Source organism: Cyprinodon variegatus, unplaced genomic scaffold, assembly GCF_000732505.1.
Source record: "Cyprinodon variegatus isolate N-32 unplaced genomic scaffold, C_variegatus-1.0 Scaffold2187, whole genome shotgun sequence".
Taxonomy (NCBI): Eukaryota; Metazoa; Chordata; class Actinopteri; order Cyprinodontiformes; family Cyprinodontidae; genus Cyprinodon; species Cyprinodon variegatus.
The window spans coordinates 36,358-43,474 of NW_015152640.1; the positions used below are offsets into that span (position 1 = coordinate 36,358).

Genomic DNA, 7,117 nt, shown 5'->3' on the forward strand with positions numbered 1-7,117 from the left:
ACAGACTTAAACTGCAAAGCAATGGAGGAAAGAACACAACAATTCAAACGAAATATTTCAGCTCAAGGAGAAGAAAATGAGACTGACTGTAACTTCCAGGGTGGTATAAGCCTGTTGTCTGAGTCCATCAGAACCACTGGCCTGTAAGGCAAATGGTTCTGACCTGAACCAACTCTAGAATCAAAAGGCAATGTGGGTCTATATCATGTTTCAAATGTGTAACCCCTATGAGCCAATATCTATATAGGGTCTTTTTAAGCTGAGCTGAATACAGACTACCAGCTGGCTTTGGACAGACAGCAGCCTGGGGTGCCATCTGCTGGACATGCTGCAGAACTGCAGAATGGGAAATAAATAAATGTGTGTTTGAGGAAACATGAACCGCTTTGCTGTTAGGAAGAAAAGTTTTAAATCCCATTGGGATGGAGGATTAGATGGAAATAATTCTGGCTGTTTTCCAATCTGGCCCAAACCTTCAATGAATTCACTTATTCTCCTCCTCTATGCTTTAAGATGGTTGCTCATTGTGTTATAATCTTAGAGTTTTACTTAGAACAATTTTAATAAAAACAGAGTTTTAGGCTATTACTAATACTACTATTGTAGTATTTATATTTATTCTTCAGGTTCTGCCTTTGCTGTGGCCTGATCTCCCTGCCTGGTGATCCTCTGTTCTCTCTGGGTTTAGTTTACAGTTCTCTGCAGAGTCACCCAGGACACTATGTCAAAACAAAGGATTTATGTCTTTTTACGAAAGATTCATCGTGGAGGTCTTCAACAGGGGATCAGCGACCCCTAGGGGGGCCACAGAGGTACTGCACCGTGAAAGTTTCGAGTGATTAGACGTTTTTTTATATTGCCTCCTGCAATTTTTTTCCCACTAATTGAAACGTCTTTAAATCCACATGAACATGAATCCAAATAATCCAGGTAGACTGATTACTGGACGACTGACCACTGGCAGACTGACCTCTGGCAGACTGACCACTGGCAGACTGACCACTGGCAGACTGACCTCTGGCAGACTGACCTCTGGCAGACTGACCTCTGGCAGACTGACGTCTGGCAGACTGCCCAAAGAGCAGTCTTTGTAGCATCAATGGCCCAAAGACAGAATGCTCTTAGACTTCCAGGCCATCAGTTTGTATCCAGGGCGTCTTTAAGCAGGTTAAATGAACCCAGAGATCAGTGTCAGTTTAACGCTGCACAGGGCAGGGCCAAATGTAGCCTGGCTCACTGTTAAAACTGACTCTAGGTGTTAAAATACTATTTTATATTTATCTCAAGGTGTTCAGCCAAAACTTAAATAAGAAGAGAAAAACAACCATATCCATGTCTTATCAATTTATTCATCTTAGCACATCAACAAAATGCCAATAAAAACTTAGAATAAAAAAAACTAAACATTTACATTTTCTCCTTGGAAAAAAGAGGATTATTCGTATCTAGACCATCTTTTAAATGGAAATACAAAGCAACCTTTGAAATATGGTTGGATGAAAACATTCCACATACTTGTAGATTTGTGAGAATAGATCGCAGAGTATCTAGAACTGGAATATTTGCTAATCTGTCTGTAAAAACCACTTGATCATAAGTTCCACTACATCTACTTCTATTTTCAACAGGTTCAAAAATCTTCCACTTCTCTTTAAAAGAGTTTGGACTCAGCATTTAATGAAGTAAAGGATTTCTGTTCAATTTCAGCAGAAAAGTTCTCAGAGGACCAACATGTTGAAGCTGCAGCTCTAGCAGGACTTACTGTACATCTAGACCCACTGAATTATCCACAGAATCTTCAAGTAGCATTTAATCTGCAGTAAAACTGGTTTGGTCCAGTTTCAGGTTCATGTTCAGTCTGCTCATCATGTTTGTGTTTAAATGTTTCCTGAAAAATCCGGCTGCATCCTCTCTGAGCACATTTCAGGTGGAGCGCCTTAACAGGACATAAACCAGGACTTAATCTAATATGCATAACAAGGATGTTGGTTCTGATAAACACAACAAAGCTTCACCATGTTGTTTAAACGTATTGAGTGAAGAAGATCAAAAAATAAAGATAGTAAATTAGATTGATAAGAAACTAATTACATTTACAGGCAGACTTGTTTCCTGATTCATTCACTGCTTCTAGTTCAGCTTTGAGACGTGGAGTCTGCTGAACTTTGCCAGCGTAGCTTCTAGATGCTTGTTTGAATGGAGATGGATGCGTTGAAGAAGTGATGTCATCAACATGCTGCTGAAAACTTGTTCCACTCTGAGAATTAAAATAAAGGAAAAGAGTTAATTGCTATTTCCAAATGTTCAAATTCTTTTTAAATCTCTGCTCATCATTTTGGATCTTCCCTTTAACACACATATTGTTCTATAGTGAGGACCATGTGTTGTGATTTCCAGTCATTTTCCTAATTCTGACAATAACTCTAAACCTAATCATTGCATAACCCTGAACTAAATTCACACCTAAGTGTTTAGGAACACTCATATTTATATAAGAACGAATCATATCTGGATATATTTAGAAATGCATGATAGTTCCTGTGAAAAACATTGAAAGCCAACCTTGTGGAAGAGCAGGAAGCAGCTTGGGATGCAGGAAGCTTCCAGGTGTTTTACGGCCTCAGGTGGAGCAGCAGAATGATGGAAGCAGGATCGCTATCCCAGCCTGTGGAGACAGCACAGAAATAAAATATCAACAACTGCAAGAATGTCATTCATTTAAAGCACACGCTGCTATACTAGGTTTATTTATCAAGGATTAAAGTCTAATTAAACTACCAGATGCAAGGTTTTCCAATTCCTTCTCATCCGACGCTCCACAGTAGATCAGTTCTTCACTGGAGGCAGGAAGAGTCTGGCTCTGCAGGATTACTTCCTGTTTCCTGGAGAAAAACATGCATTCATGTTAAAGAGAGGAGATAGGCTGACACTTATCGCTCATAAACACTGAGGATATATCTTCTCCAAATTCCAGGATAAAGTCTTGATCAATCAAAGTAGATTGAGACTGTTAGAAAAGAATAATATCATTAAATTAGTAGAACATTAAACAGCAATCCCTCATTTAGGTTTTTAAACGTATGATTGGAACTGTGACCAGACATTTGATATAAACACCAAACGTAAAAAAGACTAAAGCATAGAAGTTTCATACCAACATGTTAATGTGGCCTTTATTAACTCAGCTGCACTTTTCAAGGGTTATTTCTTTTCATCAAGGACCATCTAATTAAACTTCATCTTGTTCTTGATAGCAGCCTCATCAAAAGAGTATTTCATGATAGAAATTGCCTCTTTAGATTGCTCTTCACTCAGAGGAGTAAATGAAGCCTCTCCTCCACCTGCAGTCAGCTGACCTGATCTTCTTCTCTGAGGAGATGCTCTTCCTCTGGATGGTTTCATGCTGTTTCCCCCACTAAACAGGAATGAGAACAGCAGCATTAGGGCCAAATGTTTGAGATAAGGCTAAACGACCTGGAAGGTCTACATTATGTGTTTCTATAAAAATAGAAATACTTTAGAAATGGAGCCTAGGAGGAAGTTCAACTGAATAAACTCATTGCTTTCCTTCATCCACCTACGACAGCCAATCAGCTTTGAACCAAACCTCCACCAAAGCCAATCAGCATCCAAAGCTCACCTTAAAGGCCTCCGACCCGCACCGTCTGCTCCTGTGACAGGCAGTGGATGCTCTGTGACATCATTCAGATGACCCCGTTTCCTCCCCCCTCCAGCCCCTCCTCCACCATCGTAGCTAAAGCTTCATCAGAGCGTCGTTCCTCCCGGACTCTTACTGCGTTCCCCGTCTCATCTTAACCAGTCCGGCAGATGACCGCCATGTGAGCCTGGTTCTGCCAGAGGTTTCTTCCCAATGGGGTTTTTTCCTCTCCACTGTCGCTTCATGCTTGCTCATCATGGAAAGGTTCTCTCAGCCTGTGTTATCCAGCAGGACTTCCATCTTCCAGGAAGTGAAGCTCTAGTATCAGCTCATGCAGTCCACTGGATCTCCCCGTAAAGCTCAGCAGACCGTCTCTCCAACCAGCAGTCTACAGACTGACCAACTCCATCTATCTCCACTCCAACCAGCAGTCTACAGACTGACCAACTCCATCTATCTCCACTCCACCACCAGGTTCAGGCCTGGGGGGGAAACAGCCTCGTTCTTTACTCCTGTTCATGCATATCTATCAAAATTAAGCGTTATGTTTCCTGCCGTGGTCTGAGCGCCAAACACAAAGTAATTGTATCAATAAATTTCTCCTGATTGTCTTTTCTCTTTGAGTTTTTCAAAAATCCCAATGTTATCTTTTCAGATTAGGTTCTGTAACCCAGAGGTCTCTGGTCCTCAGTTTCCACAGTTGATCAGAACACTTTAACTCAGCACCGATAATTAAGCCACAGCAGAAGTGCTTGAGCAGTTGCTAAAATAACTGCCATCAGAATAGAGCTGACAGTGGGGGAGGAGCTAGAACCAGAGCAGAGACGCTGGTGACGCCCTTTGCCCACACTAGGAGCTTTATCTCACTATACAGCTCACAAGTGTCTCACCACAGACCGTGTTGCACAGCCCACCTTATGAGCTAGCCACATTTGTCCCTGTATTCTGTGTGACACACCTTCAAATGTTTAGGTTCAACCGTACATTTGGACAACTTCTGTTTTTTGTGGTTCTTTTCGGCTTTAGTCTCTATTTGACAGCTACAGTTGTAGGTCTGTCTAAATGCAGCAGCTGCACACAAGACGATCTCCTCCGGTCTTCTGGTGGTCTGTGAAAGACCAAGCCCACATAGACGGGGTCCTTTAAAAGGATGCAGGTGTGTCTGCCAGGTAATGGCGTCGGTAAGGCTGAAGCCCAGGCTCCTGTTCTACCCTGGATCAGGTTCTCACTGTTCACCCCCTGAAAGGTGAAACAGGTCTTTAATATTTGGATCAAGCCAAAGTCTTGCTAGTTTTAATTGTCTCTGTCTGATGAATGGACCAATCACCAGTCAGGTGTGTAGCAGCAATAATACACCTAAAACCTGACAGAGTGGTGCTTTAGAAGCACCCCTCTGATCTATGGTGTTACACTCTTTACCATGTTTTTTTTTTTTCCTTTTGGAATGGCTAGAAATTTTAAATAAATGATTTATTTTTAATAATATTTTTTTGCTGATCAAATAAATGTGTGTTGATATAATAAAAATGTATAAGCCTTGTTTGGAAGGTGGATCCGGCAGGTTTGGGAACGTTGCGGGGAGCCGGTGCCGTTCCAAATGAGTAACAAATAGATTCAATGTCTGATCACAGTTTTTTTTAACATAATCCATTTCTTTGAGCTTTTCACAACAAGTTAAAGAAAAATAAGTCACCCATAAATTTCAGCCATGAACTTTGGCCGTGATCAGTCTGTGAGACTTTTTGTTTGCATAGATTTGATCTCCACCCGGTTTGCTGCTCAGTGCTGACTCTACCAGCTGTTAACGGGTAAACTTGTATTTTAAAAATCAAAAATATCAAACCAAGAGTATCTTTTCTGTTTTGCAGTTTGGTGCATCGGTTTTGTTTTCTGCTGTTTTTCAGGAGGCCTGTGATCCTCGTTATGGGGACTGGATGATAGACCTTCCAGGATGATTGTGTCATCGTGAGAAAGATCTGGTGCTGTTACACTCCCAGGGTCTGGGCTTGGAGAAAACGGTGTTTCCTGGGTGTAGTCAGAGGATGTGGAGACTGTTCAGCAGACAACATTAAAAACAGACATAGCTTGGGGTGGAAATGTTCACTGGCCTGATCAGAAGTATCTGACCCATGCTGGTATTGTAGATCTGGTTCTAGATGGGCCCTGCCCCATGCAGAAGTAGATCTGAACTGAGAGATTCAAGCTTACTGTCCCCAGATGTGATAGGAAATGCACCAGTTCATGTGTGGTCAAACACTTTAACGTCCTCATTGGAAGGTGGACTGAAAGCTATGGAGAAACCAACCTGACATTATCCCTCTGAGGTTACCGGATAAACATTGTTACTGGAAAAAAACACCGCTAGTAAATAATCAGAACCTCCAGGAAAGACGGTCCCAATGTTCATCATCAACCAGTGAAGAAAAAACACTCCCCTGACAGTTATAATACATAAAAATGTATAATTATAATCTATACAATAAGAGATAAAGATATGAAATCTTTTGTAAAAACCATTAAATTTTAACCGTTTTCTGAGAAAACTACCATATTATTTGTAAAATTACAGATACTTAAAAAAAAACATTAGTTGATTACCATTTTCTGAACATTTAAAGAAAAGCTAATGGTAAATCAAAACATCTGATTTAATGTTATCTAAGCCAAAACAAGGCCTGTGATTGGGCAATACTATAAACGTTAATCCAGACATTGGAATTGATCAAGGTTTTTGGATGGGAAGCGAAACGTCTTCAAACTTCAACAACAATGTCCAGTTGTTGTTTTTTTTTGTTTTTTACTTTTTTATTGAATAATTTAAAAAAACCTTGTATTTATGGTTGTATGAGAAATAAAAATATAATTTATGATCAACTTAAATTTTATTTCAAGCTCTTCAAAAACTACACTGTGCATGTGAGTGGTCTATTAATTCCTAATTAATGAATTAATTTAAAGGGCATTGAAACAAAGAATTTTAGGAAAAATAGCCATTCCATTAAAATAGTAAACAGACTGAGATTTAGCCTCTGCAAACCAAGCTTAACAGATATATTTTATCAGCTCCGTTTTTCTGCCTTGCAACACATCACCTAGAAAAGTTTTCCCACTGCTCAGACTTTGAGTGGGCAGTGCTAAGGGGTGAGCGGAAATGATCCGCGGTGAGGAAGACGTCCTGGTGTTTGCAGCACACTGTGAGCATTTATGTTTCTGCCAGATTCCAAGTATGACCCTGACCCGTACACAAGTATTTTTCTCAGTTATAGCACCTTGGTATGGGTCTGCAAAGCAATATGTACCGAAAGAAAGGCCTGTTGACCTTGGAGCCACATCCCGCCGCTGGACTGGAAAAAAACAAATTTTTAAATTTAACGATATGTCAACAAACCAAGCATATATTTCTGTTTAACATAGCTTACTTCTTGTTTAAAAACGTTTTAAACGTTACCTTTCTGCAGG

The 7,117-nt window shown here is 40.4% G+C and overlaps 1 long non-coding RNA gene across 2 annotated transcripts; it reads right to left on the reverse strand.

The window, feature by feature from the left end:
* Positions 1–2,104: 2,104 nt before the first annotated feature.
* Positions 2,105–3,199, reverse strand: LOC107105243. 2 transcript variants are annotated; one of them, XR_001482337.1, is made up of 4 exons: positions 3,155–3,199; positions 2,779–3,007; positions 2,563–2,665; positions 2,105–2,257 (listed from the first exon to the last, which is right to left on the reverse strand). It is a non-coding gene; the product is annotated as an uncharacterized LOC107105243 (long non-coding RNA). The 2 variants fall into 2 exon arrangements; XR_001482336.1 differs by having other exon boundaries at positions 2,779–3,193.
* Positions 3,200–7,117: the final 3,918 nt, after the last annotated feature.